Here is a 19,469-nt window from a genome sequence, read left to right as displayed (position 1 = left end):
ATATTTTGACCCCCTTAATTGCTGAGTCCCCCTTCTTGTCAGTAATGGTGTTCCCTAAGTTCTAGTTGGGTGCCCACTGCCCAGTTAGAGACTACATTCCTCAGGTGTGGCTGCAAAACTCAATTCACTCCAATGAGGAGTGGGCATTGCCAGGTCACCTCCTTAACGGCAAGTTGCTCGTCCTGAATTTCTCCTTCCTGTTGGCTGGAAAATTTGAAGACTGGAGCAATCTTGGAAGACACACGTTTAGGGTGGCAGAACTCAACCCCCTGGAAACACTCACCTGTGGACTGTAAACGGGAAATAGATATATTTCCAGCTTGTTTAAGCCACTGTATTTTGGCTCTCTTTGTTACATCAGCTAAGTAATTAGCCTCACAAAGGTACTCCCATGAAGCAGGCGCTATACTTGACTCCTTTTTGTAACCTCACCATGACTTAGCTCAGCGGTTTATATTGAATAAACTTTCAATAGCTATTTATTGGGATGAATATTGAATAAATTACTGAATGCATTCCTTATAAGTTAGCCCTGAAAGAAATATTTTAAAACTTAAAATCCCACATAACTTTTAGTTTTTAAATGACATCAAATGAGATTACGTCCTGCCAGGTTTGGCCTCGACACATACCTAAAATTAAAGTTGGTAATGTGAAATGTGCACAAAATGAAATGACTCTTAAAGACGGTACATATGTAATAAAGCTTTATTTTTTTCAGTTTTTAAAATATCATAAAATTGTAAAATAATACCAAGATAAATTACAGATATATTATGGAGGATAAATTATGGATTAATCATTTAAACTGATTTTACATCCAAATTTATACATTTTTCTTTCTAAGAAAAGTTATCAACTTCCAAATCAGCTAAAACACTGCCATGACAATTAACCGGAAACATGTGTTTCACAAAAGGTAAACAATATGAATTGACTGAAACAAAGAGCTTGATCCCCCACTGAAACAAACCTGATTCCTTGCTGACAAAATCTGGTCAAAACGATTTGTACATCCGTCCATAATTATTCCTTGGAAAAATTAGCTGTGTGAAAACATAATTACTTTAAAAATGTTATTTAAGTCATCTATAGTCACTGTAATTAACTTAAAGACCTAGGTCCACTTTTTTACAGCAGAAGAATCAACAGAATTTCATGTTGTTTCACAAATATGATTTTTAAAAGGTGGTGTCACTGCTCAGGACGAAATTACTTCTACTTTGATGTTATTCCTTCTGATATTAAAGCTTCAGTGAAAAGCCTTTTTTTAAAATGCAAAACCAAAGAAATACAAAGTCTACCTGTTAATACGCACACTGCTTCAGGGCTTACACTGCTGTGAAGTGTCCATGTCTTGTTTATGCCAGAGGAGCAGAGCAAGCGCCAGTCCGTCTGTTAGGAAATCCTACAAAGACCTCGCTCCACTCAGCTCTGGGGCGCAGTTATTTCTTAAGGTCAAACTAATCCTTAGCAACTATAATTGTATGTTCTTACCACCAATTTACTTATTAAAGTTAAGTACTTCTTAGAGTTAATTCTAACTCTAAAAAATAATTTATCTGAGCAAATCAATCTCCTTCCCCAATGGATGCTGTTTTAAATGTAATGATTGATTAGCATCCTTTTAGTTTAATAAACTATAAATGACATGCCTGCATTGCACTCACATTGATATCTCAAACTGCCTACCATCTTTCATTTAGGATAATGAAAAGTCACTTAAGGGCATTTACATGGTTGGCATGTAAATTTAAAGTAGCTATCCATCACGAAAATACATGAAATTATTAAAATGGCATTTCATTGTACTTAAAATAGTTCTTCTAATGTGAATTTTAAGTAGTAAGTGAGTTAAATACATTCTCCAAATAATTTCTCCTTAAAAGCCTTAACAAACTGTTATTTGCAGAAGAATTTCAACAAATAATGATTATTTGCCCTGCAATTAAAACTAGAATGGCTGTTTGACATTTAGAATTCAAAACGGAAAGTTCTTTTTCTCCCCCGACTACCTTTGGGATTGCATTTTTCTTAATATTATATTTTCCTGTGAGGGACTCAGCTAGTTTTCTGACTTTAGGTCACAGCGCCTTGGGAAACAATTGTTTAATTTAATAAATTACAGTAAAAAGGGGTTGCTTGAGGATCTCCACTTGCCTTTGATTCCACTTGCCCCTCAGGTGGGGAGGAGGAAGAGGAGTATCGGTTGGAAGGGTGGGAATAATGAAGATATGCCAACAAGGTCAAGGTGAAAACATCCATCTTCTGTGTCATCTAAGGCAATGGTCCTTTTGAGCTGGCTGAGAGGGACAAATTGTCCCAGGGGTAGTACACACCACCTGGAACTGACAAAAGGGATTAAGAATGATGATGGGTGGCTGTTGACTCTCACACTGTCATCTGTGTATCTTTGTAGAACCAGATGCTTTCTTTGATTGACCAGATTAATTCCAGGCTCAAAGAGCAAAAGAACCATAGAAGAGAGCCATAGGACATGAGAAGTGAAAGGAACTGCGGATGTTACTGTCCTAATGTGCACAAGCCCAGACATTTCACATGGCTTGCCTAGATCTCACAGAGAGCAAGTGGCTGAGCTGGAAATCCAAGTGCCATGACCCCCAGTCCATATCCTTGTATGCTACACAATGTTCATAATGTGGTCCCAATCCTCAGGCTCTGTCTTCCTTCTGCATTCACACCAAGAGCAGCAGGGCCAGTGCAGAGATGAGAACGAGACATAATCACTGCATGCTTTGCTCCCTGGCTCAGGCCTTCTGAGAATGGTTGTTCTGGACTTTCACACACTCACCTCTCCTTCCTCAAATCTCCTACTTCCTTTCTTCTTTACTGTCCCACTTCTAGGCACCCAAGTATCCTTGGTTGGGTGCAGAAATCTTGGGGTCCATGAAAAGATTATGTGTAAAGATTACTGCCACTAAGTGGCTTTAGAAATATTCACCTATGCATGTTATAATGACTTTGAGAATAAAATAAATCAATCTGCGTGCATTTCAGCCAAAAATCTCCTCCAGTTAGGAGGGTCAGTTCTCAACCACTGCTATGACAGGTCTTTATGAATATGGCACTCCAGGAGCCCATTCTGCCCCGCCCCCCAATTCCCACAGCAGTAGGGTTGCCTTGTTGAGACTTGCACTGGGCTTACCACCAACAGGTGTGCCCACCTTTATCAGTGTGTAAATCATACGAAATAAACATCTTTTCTTATTAATAAATATACATGGTAATCAGTCATATTAAAAATGAGATTGCCTGAAAAAACGAGATTGTTTAATACCAGTGTTCCAATGACCACTCTACTTGGGTTATCTATAGTACTCCTCTCCCCATACTGGACTTTTAGAAATAATTTTGTTTATTGAATCCTTCCTCTATGTGAGCATTATTTAAAATATTTTTCATATAAAACTCATACTTCGCAATAACTTCATGGCATAGGTTTGATATTCTCCCATTTTACAGATGAGGAAACTGAGTCGCAGAGCTTAGGTCCAATCATTTGTGTACTGCCACACACCTAGTAACTAACAGAGACAGGATCTGAACAGGGGCAGCCTGGCTCCATGCCTGTTTCCTCCTAACCATGTTATACCACCTCTCCAAAGGTCAGCTAGTCTGCAACAGTGCTGTGTGTGTGCATAGTGCACACGCATTATGATATAGTAAAAAGAGCATAAATTTTAAAGTCAACACAAGACTAGCTCAGCTCCTCTTCTATAAGCTACGTAGCGTTGGACAAGTTCTAAATTACTTAGCTTCGTCACCTATAAAGTGAGAACAGAAATGACTACCTCACTAAGTTGAGGAATTCAGTGACAAATGTATGGAAGGGTCCAGATGTGCACGACTCCTAGAAGGCACCCAATCTAAGTTAGCACTTTCTCTTCCCTCTGGTTCTGACCCAACTATTTAATGTGGCTGACCCGGTCAGCCCATGCTCAGTAACCTTGAGATGAGAGGACTTAGAACACATTGTGGAAATGATGTACTTCCTTTCAGCCTGATTCGTTAGCTTCCAGACTCTTAGGTGTTTCATTAGTGTCAAAAACGTGAAAGCAGCCTGAGGAACTGGCTTCTCAAGGAGAAAAGTATGAGGTAGGTAAGGAAACAGATTGACTAGTATTTAAAATTTTGTTGTATATTTTTGTTTCCTGTATTTTCATAGTCTCAATATCTTAAATTGTCCTGGGCATTTTCCTTTCTAGGACATATGCTCAAAATCACAAGAATAACACAGCCCATCCCCTCCTTCAGTGTTTGTACTTTTTTCCATTTGTTAAAAATCTTAAGAGGTTTTGAATGGTGAGAAAGGCAATAATCTTTTTCAGCTCAAGCTAATTTACATTATCTCTAGTTCAAAGGCTGTTTAATGCAACGGACCTGTCCAAAAGTATGTCCAAGTTTATAAAAAAAAACCATTTCCAGTTCCAAAATTAGAGGTGAAACCTACTGTAGCCAGCTCTGCTGAGCATTCCACACTCCTCGGCACAGGATGGAGCTGGGGGGCAGGGTGACGTGCGAGGATCTGGAAGGTATTCAGCACTCATAGCTTTTGGCCACAATAGGAGGATATGTCAGGAGAGCTTCAAGGGACTGAACTCTAAGGGACTGACCGGGAAAATGTATTTACTGCCTGTACAATCACAATTGGAAACTTTTCTTCTTGCAAAGTGTCACAAAGAATGCGGATGGCCAATCAGTTTAATTCTTCTGGAGAGGACACCATCTCTTCCTTGTTTTTACACATGCTGCACGCATCAGCGAGCAATGCTCTCAATGCACCCCCAACTGGAAATTATCACAGCCTTAGGTGAGACAAACCCTAGCCTTTCCACGACGTCACAGAATAGCATATGTGGAACATGCATTGTTCCAGTCCCTCCTCCACACAGCAAGTGTTTAACGTATTTGGGACAGAGTGTTGTCTCTGGGGTCCTTGAACGTCTTCAAGGAAGTCCACAGTCTCTAGTGTTTGGTGATTCAACACTGACCTTGCGCACTATTGTTTTAGAATGGGAGAGCAAGTTGTACCCAGGGGTAGAAAAAAGGATATGGAAGGAAAGACAGGAAGACCTTCAGTGGGAGGGCAGCAGCAGAGAAGGAGCACAGACTTCAGAGCCAGACAAGGCAGTTCCAGTTCTGCCACTTGCTAGCTCAGTCACCTGTACAAGCACTTTTCCTCTCTGAGCCTCGCTTCCACACCTGTAAAATGGGGATAGTACTAGTCCTACACAAATTGGATCACAAATAACGATAAAAACAGGTAACTATCATTTATTGGGCACTTTTTTACGTACAGTGTTTGGTGCAAGCACTCCATGTGTTCTTCCTTACTTAATACTCACAACAGGACTAAGGGGTGGACTCTCCTGTGATCCGGGTCTCACAGTGAGGAAGCTGATGCACAGCAGCCGTGATGGCAGCCTTTACTACTTAGAGCCACCATGCCGACACTCTTGGGATTTAAAAGCATTAACATCTAACAATAAAAGGAAGTAAAACCAGTAAGAATTGCTTTACTTTAAAAAAATATTGTAAAAGCAAGATTTCTATAGGAAAACCCTGAGTAGGAGTAAGGTAAATCATTCTTTAGATTTACACTTGATCTCGGCCCCTTTGCCTTTTCCTCCAAAATGATAGGTGGCCATGAAAACCATTTGCCATAAATGAGGCTTATGATCTAAACAGCTCTATAAAGATGGGATTAGAAAGTGAAATTGTGGGGCCGGCCCCGTGGCCCAGTGGTTAAGTTTGCACGCTCTGCTTCGGCGGCCCAGGGTTTCACCGGTTCAGATCCTGGGCGCGGACACGGCACCACTGAACAGGCCACGCTGAGGTGGCATCCCACATGCCGCAACTAGAACCCACAACTAAAAATATGCAACTATGTACTGGGGGGATTTGGGGAGAAAAAGCAGACAAAAAAAAGTGGCAACAGTTAGCTCAGGTGCCAATCTTTAAAAAAAAAAAAAAAGAAAGTGAAATTGTTTACAAGTCCTAGAGAGAACAGAGAAAATACATGGGGGAAAGGAAAAACAAATAATTCCCCCAAAATGCCCAAAAATTAAAAGATAAAAATTTCCAAATTGAAAGGGGCTAGCACAATGAACAAGACCCACACCAAGTCACAGGATAAGTGAAATTCATAACATCAGAAAGAAGTGAAGATTCTAAAATCTTCCCCAAAAGGACAAACAAGCAAAGAAAAATTGCTTGCAACTGTCAGGTGTCAAATAGCATCAGATTTCCCCACAACCGCACAGAAAACTAGACAATGGTGGAGAATTGTCTTCAAAAGTTTGAGGCAAAATTATTTCCAACATAAAACATTACACCCAAATTATCAATTATTTTTGATATTTTATGATATTCACAGGCTCAAAAATTTTACCTCCTATGTGTACTCTTTCTCAGGAAACTACTGGAGAATCTGCTCCTCAAAAAAGCAGAAGTAAAAGAAGAAAAAGGAAGACTTGAGATACAGGAAACAGAGGATTTAGGAGACTAAGGAAATTCCCAGGAGTTAACGAAAGGATGTTCCAGAAGGACAGCTGTGCGGCAGCCCTGGACAGCAAGCCCACATTTGAACAAGAAGATTGAAAGCCATGGGAGAGAAATCTCCAGAGAGCGGAAAATGGCACTGATTGATTTGCTGTGTTTAGCTTTCGGGAAAAGTTATTTTTCAGTTGTTTGACAGATATGTTACAATATTGGAAAAAAATATATAGCGATAGATACACAGGAACTAAGCAAATAAAAATATAAACAAGGCAATTATTAGTTCTAGGAAGAATAAAAACTTGTATGAAAAAGGAAACAAAGTGTACTACCTGGACGAGCAGTAGAAAAGATTTATGTCATCCTACTAACGTAAACAATGACTGCTGATAGAGCCAAAAATGGAAATTTCACTCTACTGGGAAGACGGGAGAGACCGAGTGGAGAGGGAGGGGTAAGACAACCACAGCCGCACCTACCATCGTATCAAGTTGACACTGTCTAGAATTCATAAACCAAGGAACTGTATCCTAAGTATATTGATTACAATGTGGAAAAGCACATAGAAGAAGTGAACTCGGCATAGAAGAAGTGAACTCGGCTGCCTCTGGGTTGTCGGTTTGGGAGGTAAAGAGAAACAGTAAGGGGAGTGTTGTTTTTCAACAAGACTTACAGGGTTGTTTGTTGTTGCTGAGAAGTAACTGACATATAACATTATATTAGTTCCAGATGTATTGGCTTTAAGGTTTTTTAATCTCAAAATATGTAAATATGCTCATGTACTACCTTGCAAATGAAAAAATAAAAATAACAAACACATTTAAAAAGGGCTCATCTCGAGAAGGCAACTTCATCAGAGATGTCACTAACTTTAAGCAGCTGCTTTGAGAACCATGTTGAGTGATTCCAATCTGAGGGTTAAAGATCACAATTTTGCTCTTTAAAAAAAAAATCCTGAATTTAGGAAGCTAATTCTAATGCCCCAAAACTGAGAGAGAAGAAGCAAAAGAATTAAGGATAAGAGAGATTCAATAAGAGGAAGAGAAGTGAGGAGGGGAAAGTGAAAGAGCAAATAAGTTAGAAAAAAGAAGTTGAAAAGGAAGTAAGCCTTGAAAGCTGAGGAGCTGCGGAAAGGCTCACGTGTTCAGTAGAAACTGGGAAAGCAGACAGACTTCCAGGGACCTGCGCTGGTCATGCACACGTACAAACAGGAAGCACTTGGAAGGAAAGATTTAACGCAGGCAAATAAAGCATTTTTTAAAAACTTACTGGTAATTGATTTGAAACTAGTTGCTAAAAATATTTTTTTTCCTTTGAGCCTTAGAAAGGAGATCCATGAAACTATTTACCTAAAAGAGAGAATAGAACTGATACATTTTGAGAGAGAAAAAGAACATTTCCAAAGAGGCCGAAGGCTCTTCGCAGTGTGTGAGCAGGACTCCCAGGCGGGAGCACGGTATTCCTGGGGGCAAAGGAAGATCCGGGAAAATGGCTACTTAGAAATATAGGGTTCTTTTTCGTTTTTTCCTTAATAGGAAGCAAGTTTTGACTCTGAATTAATACTCCTTTCCTTCTTCTATACTTTAATAACTATCTGTGCTACATAAATTTCCAAATGTTCTGAGTTTCTGGGTAAAATTATATTTAAGGTCTCATTTCCAATCATCCAACACAGTCTGATATTTGAAAGCTTGTGCAACACTATGGAAACTACTGGTCACAGGCAGATCATTCTAAAGCAAAAGTTGCCATTTTGGTGCCACCATTATTTATGGCACCAGAAATTTGAAGCCCTTTAAACCATGTGAAAAGAAGAAAAATGCATTAGCTTTTCTATGAGGCAAGTGTAGACACTGATTATTCCACCATTTATATAGTGATTTATTTTCTAATCATTTCTAATTGTATTTATAAGATGATTATTCCACCATTTATATAGTGATTTATTTTCTAATCATTTCTAATTGTATTTATAAGAATTCTAGGAACATAAGTAGCCCTGGTCTGGAGTACTCTTTCTTCCCCTGAAGTTCTGGGCCTGTGCCACAGTTCCTGTCCTGTGAAAGGAAGAGCAGGACTAGACTCTTTCCTAGCGTTCTCTTTGCTCCTGGCTCCCTACATCCAGCTTTTGCCTCACCATTGTTCTTTGCCTGCTGGCCAGCTGGCTCAGAGAGGTTGTTTCGGCCAACACCCTGGTAGGGGCTAATTATTGCAAAATGTACCACATAAACTAATTGATTTTAGTTTAATGATTGAAAATAAACATGAATATAGAAAACATATAAAAATGTATTTCCTTTAGATACACACCCATACAGAGACACACTCTGTGGAATACGTTTCTACTTTAGAAAATCTCTGGTTACAAATTGAGAAGTTTGGATTAAATTTTGTAAACTTGGTTAGCAAGTAATCTACACAGTTGAGTTATGACTGAAACCCAGGCCACATTCTTGCTGGGAATTGGTTCTCATTAAAATAGCCAATGGTCCTCCTATGTCATAGTGGATGATTGGTTCTCATTAAAATAGCCAATGGTCCTCCTATGTCATAGCGGATGTTCAGGCCAGTCAGTCAGTTTTATTTTTCCACCGTGGGAAGATCTCTCTAATAAAGTGATAGAAAAAGTACATTCATTCCACAAACATTTGAGCGCCATCTGCTACGTGGGTGCTGAGGATTCAGTAGCAGGCCAGAAGACATGGGCAGTCCTACCCTCATGAAACCCCCCTTGGGGAGGAAGAAGCAAGGGAAGGAAGGTCAAGGCAAAGATCTCTCTTTACAGAAAAATACTTCTTAGTCCATTCTGCAAGATGTTTTTCATAAAATATGAGAAGTTTATATAGATATTTGCTGTGTAAAATATTTCTGGATTTGGAAAACTTCAGGTTGGAGATTAGTTGGAGATTAATTTATGTGGTTAAAATTTCACTAAAGTATAATGAAATTAAGTTATTCAACAACTCAACGATACCATAGATTTGACTATGGAGCAAACACATGGAGTGCTTAGATTTCACTTCCTACACACGCAGATCCTACACACAGTGTTATCTTATACCCTGCTCCTTATCATAACATGGTTCTACTTAAATGCAGCAAGATCTCCACTTCTGGAACATGTGTTGATATAATTTCAGTGCTAACGTCTGAGGTTAATCAACTACCATCACCTTAGGAAATGTCACATCCATTACATGAGCTTTCTCCACTCACTCCCACATAGCAGCAGCAGCAATAAGAACAAAAAGGACAATAAACCCACAGTCGTGACAATTATTCAGATTTTAAAAAGTGAGTAGAGGGGTGGGAAGAAATGGGCAAAGAATCACCCAATTAATTCAGTTGGCTTACATACAGAATTACTCCTCTATTTCCCCTTGCTAGGCAAATGACAACATGAAGGAGAAGAAAATGAAAGGGTGGACAGCCAGGGAGTCATAGTCAGCATGGGAGAGTTCCTGGCACGGTCACTTTGGGAATCGATGTTCCTTCTCAGTTCCTCATCAGCTGAGGATTAAGACAGCTAGTGGAACATGGTTAGGCTAGTTTTTGTTTTGCTTTTAACCAAAGTGGAGAATAGAGGGAATTACTCATGGCACAGCACTAAAATAAAAGACCAGTGAGGCAGCAGTTCTCCACCTTGAGTGTGCATCAGAATCTCCAGCAGGGCCCATTAAAACACAGACTGCTGGGCCCCCAGCATCTCTGATACAGTAGGTCTGGAATGGGACCTGAGAACATGCATTGCTAACATGTGCTAAGTGACACCGATACTAACAGTCCAGGGATCACATTTTGACAACCTTTTGGGTGAGATATACAAAAAAGATACAGAAAAGGGCAGGGGGATATGGTAGGCAGAATTCTAAAATGGCCTGTGTTATCTTCATTCGTGCCCCTCCCCTGAATACAGGTGGAATCTGTAAATGATGGGATATCACTACCACGACTAAGTTAATAATAAGTCGACTTTGAGTAACCAAAAGAGAGATTGTCCTGGTGGGTCTTACCTAATCAGGTGAGCCTTTAAAGAAAAGTGAAGAGTCAGAAAAATATGCTCCAGCTGGCCTAGAAGAAAGCAACATCCATATTGTGAACTGCCTTTGAGGGCCATGTGTCACCTATATTTAATTGGACAAATATTTATTAACTGACTAGTATTTGTAAGACTCTAGTGGGCCCTACTATAGATTTAAAAAAAAAAGTCACAGCTCTATTCCTCAAAGGGCTGATTGTCTAATAAGAGTAATAATACAAGAACACAAACAATTTTTCTTCAAGGAAGATCATAATAAAAGTCCTAAGAGAGACATAAGCAAAGTGTTATAACAGTTTAAAGGAAGAACAGGTCACATCTGGCTGGGAATAGAAAAAATATTTAATAGAGAAAGAGGCATGGGAGAGAGTACTAAAAAATATGTAAGGTTACCACAGACGGAAAGAGTAGAAACAGAAGAGCACAGGGGCTGGGAAAAATGGGAGGGTACATTCCAGGGAGACAGACCCAATAAGCAGCGGCTGAGAGGTATGCAACACACAGGGCGTATCTGCAGAACTGCAAGCAGTCTGTGCAGCCAGAGTGTACATCCCCACAGGGCAGCAGGGAGGACGAGGCCAGAAGAGTAAGCTGTAAAGGCTTCTAAATGTTCAGGAAGGATCAGTAACTGGGAGAAGCAGTGGGAAGCGGTGATGGGGGCTGTCTGTAGAAGCCAGTGGACTAGAACTGACTGGCTGGATGTTAAGTTGATGACTTACCAGCCTCAAATTCCTCCTTTTCTGCTAGCAAGTCCAGAGCCTTATATTACCCTGAGTTTAAACATAAAGACATGTTTGGGGATATTAAGAATAGGAACGATATGAGGCACAGGATTCTATTACACTTAGAAAGATAACCTTCATAGCAAATGGGAAACCTCTCATGTAGTTCTCTAGCTGTTTGCATGTACTAAAAACAGCTCATCCTAACCTTCATTACTCATTCTTAACTCTAGCTTGGTGTCTATATCCCAGTAGCTTATCCTTCAGAGCCAATATGGTCTTCATTTAGAGGCATTTTATCTCCTTGGCTTTTCCTTTCTAAGGACAGAAAATTCTCACTCTGCTGTTCTGATACTGGTCATTAGAAATGTGGCTGTCTCTGTGAGTCAGCAGAATTCCATGTCTTTCTGATAATGTCAGATGTTTCTCTGTCCCTAATCCTAGGAGGTATCGCATGGAAGAAAAGAAATAACACAGTTTCTGTATGTTGTAGCACCTCCTTTCTGCAACATACAGAGCTTTTCTTATGTTATTTGTAATTTCAAAAACATTTTTTGAAAGGCCTTGTTTAGATTACTAACATTAAAAAGATAGTATTTCCTTTAAGTCAGAATTACTTCCAGACTCCTTCCAAATTACATATAACTTATTGGACGTAAAGTGCTTAATATTTAAGTAATAGTGTTACTTGACCTCACTCAACAACACATAGAAAACTTGGATCCTTCAAAACATGGTTTAATGTGAAAAAATCAACCTCCATTTTAGGATATGAGGGAGTACTTTAGAGCACACCAGTGCTCTCACTGAGAAAAAAACAGAGAATGAGATGCACAAAACATCTATTTAATGCATCAAGGACCTACTGAGGCAACCAGGAAGAAGTGAGGCCAAGTTTCTGAAGATTCTGGAGAAGAGACAACCATGGGAAGAAGAGCTGAGAATCTGAAGCTGCTTTTTCTCTAGAAAAATTGGCCAATGCTGCATCCTAGAATCTGGGAACGTGTGGACAGAGGGCTACTGGGGAGAAACTCCAGCAGAGTTTTGGGTCGTCTTGCAGCATTAGAGATAACAAAATTAGAGATCTGCAGGGCTGGTACTCGACTGAGAGGGACTGCTGAGAGTTTGGCTTAGCTACTCCATGGCAGTGCTGCCTCAGCACACCTTTTGTTTGGCCACGTGGCCCACAGGGACCTTAAACTGACACTAGCCCCCCAAGCAAGCACATACCCTAGATAATGGCCCCTGGAGTCACACGCAACTGTGAGTTCCTGATACGACTTCCCCAACAGCCCTGTGATCAGCAGTCTCCCCTTCCCCCTAGGGCCTTCTTCCTTGTGCACCTTTTAGAGCTTATCAAAACCCTGCTCTTTTTGGTTTGAACTGACGGATCTGGCCTTAGCCTGGGAACCCCAAAGCACTCCGCCCACAGACACTAATAAAGGCACGTACCCAGGTCCTGCCTCTCTCTCTGCTTGCACCTTTACTTGACCTCTCCTCTCCGTGTGGCTCCTCGAGGTATGCCATGTACTTCCTCCAGGTCCTGTGAGTAATAAACTTCTCTATTCCAATTTCTCTTATGGTCCTTTGTTGAACTGTGGCTCACCATCCAGCACCCCGTGCTTCTCTTAGCAAACGTTAATTTAACGAAGTCATAACGGGAAGACACAGCACTAGAGCTGGCACATGTAGGTTCTCCCCAGGATCGCTCTTGAATTCTGAATGAGAAGGGAAACTAAGAACCCAAGACAAAAAGACCAGAAAAAGAAGATCTGAGTTTTTGAGTGAGGAAAGAAAAAAAATAATAAAGTGGAGGACTAGACAGAAGGAGAGGCTCCAGTGAACACAGCAGGCCCCCATCTGGAAGCCCAGGAGAGCTATGCACTGGAGAGGTAATTGAAGCCTTACCCCCTGTGAACAAAGCTTAGTCCTTGACTGGATTTAGGGTGATCAGTCTTCTCTCTACCTGCCCAGCAGAGAAAAAGGTGAATCCTCTCTGAAGAAAGATTACATGATCTGGAGCCTCTGTAATTTTTTAATTCATAACGTCTAGAATTAATCAAAAATTACTTAGTAGCCAAGAAAACGATTAGAAAACCAAAACTCAAGAGATAAAAAAAACTTCTATATGATTTGGTGATTGGACTTCGCAGAAAAGAACTTCGAAATAATTATGATTAACATGCTCAATGAAACAGAAGAAAAGGACAAATATACTAAAATATTGAAAAAGCAATAACTGAAATTAAAAACTCAACATATGGATTTAACAACAGATTATATACAAGAGACTAAAGGAAGAGTTAGCTCAAAGCAGGTCAATGTGAAACATCAATACTAAAGAACAGAGTGAAAAATGAGTGGGAGATATGAATATGAAATACATGTGACGCACAGTGAAAAGGTCCAAAAAACATGTAATTGGAGTCCCAGGAGGAGCAGGAAGAGAGACTAAAACTGAAGCAATATTCAAAGAGATAAAGATGACTATTCCAAAAGATGAAAGACATCAAAATACAAATCAATAAGCTCTGTAAACCCCAAGAAGGAAAAATACAAAAAAGGATAAATATAAATATTCCTAGCACATCAGAATAAAACTGCTAAAAAAAAGAAAGAAAGGAAGAAAGGAAAGAAAAGAAAAAAACCCTTCAAAGCAGCCAGAGAAAATTTTTACCTTAAGAGGATCGAAGATTGCTTGATAACTTCTGAAGAGAAATAACGGAAACGACAAAACAATAGTATGACTTAACTAAGAGTGCCGCAAGATCCTAACTGCCAAACTAGAACTGTACTCCCTCAAAGTCCTTCAGAAGTGGTGGTGATATAAAGGCTTTTTAGAAAACGAAAAACTGACATTGAGATAATTTGTTTCCAGTAGACCAAGAGAAGGAAAATAATCACAGATGAAAACACCAAATATCAGTAAGTCATGAAGAGTTTGAGAAAGGGTCAACATTTTAAGTAAATATAATTAAACGCTGACTGTGCAAAATGATGATAGTGATGATTACGATGATGATGATAATGTCTTACAGAGTTTAAACTATATGAAGAACTAAAATGCATATAAGAACAAGTAAAAACGCAGGAGAAGGAGAAATAGAATTAAAAAGTTACCAGCATTACCTGGGAAGTTTTAAAAGTAATAATTCATATTAGCTTGGAATAAATCAAGGATATAAACTGCAATCTCTAGGATAGTCACTAAAGAAGAGCTAAAGAATGACTAACTAACAAGTTAACATACAGAAACAAAATAATAAAACACTGACTAATACAACAGTAGGCAAGAAAGGGAGAGAAAGAACATCATAAATAAGGTAAGTCAAATAGAAAAAAATAGGAAGAGGATAGATTTAAACCCAACAACGTCAGTACTTACAATAAATGTAAATGGACTAAGTATTCTAAGTAAAAGCCTAAGATTGTCAGAGCAGGTAAAAACAAAGACAATTCAACTCTATTCCAATTATGAGAGATACATTTTATATATAAGGACACAGGTTAAACGTGGATGCAAAACTCCTAAACCACATAATAGCAAGTCAAATTCAGCTATATGTAAAAATTATAATACATTCTAAGTGGAGTTTATTACAGGAATGCAAGGGTAGTACTTAAAAATCAGTTCATGTAATTTACCTCACTACAGAGGAAAAAGGAGAACAAAATGATATTGTAATTTCAATAGATTCAGAAAAAGCATCTGATAATGTTGAACAGGAAGATCCAGCTACCAATCCCCAGTAAAGATTCCCACTGAGTGGAGGACAGGAAAGATCCTAACAGTGCCAATCACCAGAGGTAGGAGCCCACAGACTCTGGCCCACTGCACCATCTACAGGTTGGGAGTCACTGAGGACTTGACACATCAGGCGCTGCTTGGAATAATGCTTTACTCACAGAAAGGAGACTATACTCAGCAAGATCAGTGTCTGTAGTTTGTGCTGACCTCCCATGGCCAGTATGTCCATCCTAATAGCCAACACAGGGCTATCAACTGCACGCACCCCTCTTTGCGTAGGTGAAGACCTCGTTTCCTTCCCAGGGAGGGGTCGGAGATATTGGTGGGGTTATCCAGGTGCCATATGACACACAAGGAAGTTCACTGTGTACCCAGAACAGTGGAAAGGTTTCTTTAATAAGAAAGAAGAATCTAGGTCCAAGCGACAGCTTGGAATCCAGCTTCCAGATAGGGGAATGTTCCAGGCCTAGAGCACTGATTGGGCAATCCAGGAGGGGCAGCAGGTCCAGTGACGGCTGCTTCCCCAACAGATAAAATTCAATACTCACTCATGATATAAACTCTTGGCAACAAGGAATAAAAGGGAATTTCACTAAATTGATGAATGAGTATTTACCAAAAAACCCCAAAATTTACAGCAACTGTAATGGCGAACTATTGAAAGCTCTCTCCCTGATACTGAAAATGAGACAAGGATGTCCAATACTATCATTTCTATTCAACACTGTATTGGAGATTCTAGTTAGTTCAATAAGGCAAGAAAAATTAAAGATATTTGTAATACTATACCTGACTAATAAATAGAATATAACAAGAACAACTGGGAATCAAAATTAAAAGACAACTGATGTAAACTTAAACAATAATTTTTAGAGGAATATACATAAAGGAAAAGAAGTAGCAGGCTTCAGGGAGCGCTTGATCCAGTGGCTCAAGAATGTTACCAAGCATTCAGTTTCTTTCAGTCTCTCCACTCTACCTTCTGCAGTGTCAACTTCATCCAAAGGCTGGCTCTCATTGTGCTCAAAAGATGGTTGTCAACAGCTCCAGTGGCTACCTGCTTTCTCAGCTAGGGACAGAGAAATAGAGGGAGATTGAGATTGAAATTGTTCAGGTATTCCAAGCAAGAGACCTGAGATTTATCCTGATTAGGCTGATTTGGGAAACATGTTCACTTCTTAACGAGGCCCAGAGTGTAGATTGCATTGATTAATTTAGCTTGATCATGTACTCCATGCCTTGAATTTGGGGGAGAATTCAATATCTCAGATCCACGTGGATCCCCAAAGAGAAATAAGAATTGTTGAGAAGTACGTAATGCAGAGGTGCTCAAACTTCCTCTTTTCACCTGCCCTTAGGGCTTCAAGAATTTCACGGTGGCTCCAGGTCAAAAGAAATATTCAACAGGTCCTTTTTACTCCTTTAATTAAGTAGTCAGGTCCAAACAACTTAATGTACTATCCAACAAATGTTACAGTGTTTCTCTCGAAAATTTAAAATATCTCACATGCCTTCTGTGAGTTCTCTCTGGTGCCCCAGGGCACATCAGTACAGCGTGGGAACTCTGGTAATAATGGTTGCTGGGGAGGCAACCACACATAGCCACTGAGTTCCTAACTTAACAATCATGAAAAAGCACAATTATTTTGGAACAAAGGATAGAAACTTTCAAAAAGGAGAAACTAAGGAAGCATAGTTGCAGACACTGTTTACCAACATCACATTTTGAATATCCTTTGCCTTTAACAAGACCATAGGATATTGAGGAGGGACCGAGCTTAGGGAAGGGGCAGAAAAGAAACGACAAAACTTCAACCCTTCCTACTCCCCACTGAGCTAAGAGCTTTGAAAGATGATACTTCCTGTGCTTGCATTTGAAACTCCAAGATCTGGTAGAGTATCCTTGGCTCTCTTCTACACTGGCTCCTATGCAGATCTGAGCTCTGAACCAAGATAATTAAACAACTTTGTCAATTTGTGATCAAATCAAAGAACTGGATTAATGGCAACTAAGGTAGCAAAAATACAGACACAAAAATAAGAGAATATTTAATAGCTCTTATTTTAAAGGTTATGGTTTTTAATACTAAAATAAAAATTTACCTATAGCTAACTAAGGTAATTCAGATTTCAGTGGATCTTTCTGCCACTTGCTAGTACGATATGCTAGGTCTCTACAAACCTGCCCCAGGTGTTTCTGCGAGTCCCCAAGGCTGTCTCATGTGAGCTCACTAACAAATCTAGTCAATTTTCACCAAGAAGGGGGAGTAAATGAGGAAAATTCATCATCATTCGTGGTTTTAATCCTTTCTTTGCTCTAAGTACCCCCTCCACTACTTATCACCACATCCCCTGGGCACTGCTGTGCCCACTGGGAATAGCCAGGCCTGCCAGCCTATCAGGCACCACCACATTTTATGTGCATGACTGAAAAGTGTTGTCAACTCCTTCAGATACCATCTTGTCTACAGTACACAGCTGCATGGTTTCCTATGAGAAGAGGTAGAGATTTAATCATAAGATTACAGAACACTCCCTCCCAGCCCCCATCCCCCCACCTTACCAGCACATCAACAAGGCTCTAGGATAATAACACTGGTTTACAACTGAGAGGGCAGCAAGACACAGAATCTATTTAGGAAGGAGTTCTTAGGGAAACATAAAGACAACTGGGAGGGGAAAAAAAACCCACCAAAAAACCACACACAAAAACAGAAAACTTCAGAGAAAACCGAAGCCTCTGACACAGCTCCAGCAAACATGAAACATAGCTCAGCTCCTGGCCAAATTAACATAACACCTCACGCTAAAAGCCTGACTGCCTCAGTTCCTATTACCAGGTGTATCATACCTGGCTTTTAGCAAAAAATTACAAGGCAAGACAAGGTTAAGACATCCTTCTTACAAATGATACATACATAGAAAGATCTGCCCTTGTCCAGCTCCTCTTCCCAATGGCAGGGGGAAATCTTATGACCAAACAACACTGTGTGCTCCGAAGGGGGTGAAGACAGAAAAGGTGTGGAACCCTGGGTTTCACAAATTCAGAACCAAGTGAAGCTCCAGCCCTAGTGAAATGGTTAAGGGTAGGGGCTCTGTAGCCATATTATCTGGGATTGAACATGGGCTCTACTACTTACCAGCTGCTACCTTGCTTATTAGCATTTCTACATTTCCTATTCCCAAGCTGTAAAATGACGCTTACTGTACCATCCACCCAACAGGGCTGTTACGACAGGTAGTAATACAAACTGGACACTTGTAAGTGCACCAAACACATAATAAGCACTCAAATATTAGCTACGATTATCCACAAAGGCTAGAAATCATTCGGGTATTTAGATTTCCACCATGTCTCCTGTCCTCTTACTATTAACAATGTGGTATTATGGCAAAGAAAGATCTTATTTTGATGCTTGGTGTAAATAAATAACAAAGAACCAAGATACTAATTTTCCAGCTGTAAAGAAGAAACTGTTCCTTTATAAATTCAACTATTTTTAGAGCACATTAATACACACAGTGTCCAGTGCTTCATTTCTAAGAGGCTGTGATGTCTTCAATTCCTGGTGTTAAACTGAGAATCGCTACCAGCAGTAGGTACAGACTTGAATGATCAACAACACTCCATTAGGAAAAATCCTCAATTCTTAGAACAGCATGACTCAAGGATGATGGCTTTTCAGAGTAAATGTGGCCTAGTCCTGAGGAGACTTTTTAATTTTAAGGAATCTAACTGAAATATTTTTCTTGGCTATTAGTATTATAAATTGGTGCCTTAATTACATTGTATTGCAATTTCTCTCTGTGAAGACTGGTTGTAGTTTTGTTTAAGTTGTTTGTCCATTCTCTACCTGACATTTAAATAGGCCCTAGGGCTGTGGGCTTGGGGCAGCAGCAAATATCTCCCATATGTCTTCCTTTCCACTAAAACCCTACACTACTAACATTTAATATATTCTACCTGCCTTAAAAGACTCATTGATTCCCATTTTGGTGCCTTACTTTTATTCTCGACAAAATTAGTTTTCTTGATATGATGCAGTATCCAATTCTTAATGACTATTCACAAAAGTAAAGTATGGTTCAAGTTACTTTCAATATAAAAAAATATTTTGACTCTTAACCCAGCAATTCCTATACATATAGCCTCTCAAATACCTAAAGATACACATGCACACATACAAGTTTGTTTTAAAATTTTTGTAATCATAAAAAAACTGGAAATAATCTAAATAGCTATTAGTAGGAGAAAGGCTAAATAAATTGTAAAACTTCCCTATCCTGGAATATTATACAATATTATAATTAAGATTAATTATATATAATCATTATTATATATAATTATACATAATTATTATAATCTTATAATTAAGATATTATTAAAAAGAATGATAAGGCATTATCTAGATTTAAAAGAATGATGTAGATATTTATGCAC

The 19,469-nt window shown here is 39.4% G+C and overlaps 1 long non-coding RNA gene across 1 annotated transcript in view; it reads right to left on the bottom strand.

Moving 5' to 3' along the window:
• Positions 1-2,305: 2,305 nt before the first annotated feature.
• LOC123282110 (uncharacterized) overlaps positions 2,306-19,469 on the bottom strand; it is a 40,826-nt gene continuing 23,662 nt past the window's right edge. Inside the window, exons 2-3 of the long non-coding RNA XR_011499296.1 lie at positions 16,008-16,097; positions 2,306-2,348 (exon numbers count right to left, since the gene is read on the bottom strand). This is a non-coding gene — a long non-coding RNA (uncharacterized lncRNA). The remainder of the gene's footprint in view (positions 2,349-16,007; positions 16,098-19,469) is intronic.

The sequence above is a fragment of the Equus asinus genome, chromosome 29 (genome assembly GCF_041296235.1).
Source record: "Equus asinus isolate D_3611 breed Donkey chromosome 29, EquAss-T2T_v2, whole genome shotgun sequence".
NCBI lineage: Eukaryota > Metazoa > Chordata > Mammalia > Perissodactyla > Equidae > Equus > Equus asinus.
This window is presented reverse-complemented; position numbering and strand designations above follow the sequence as displayed.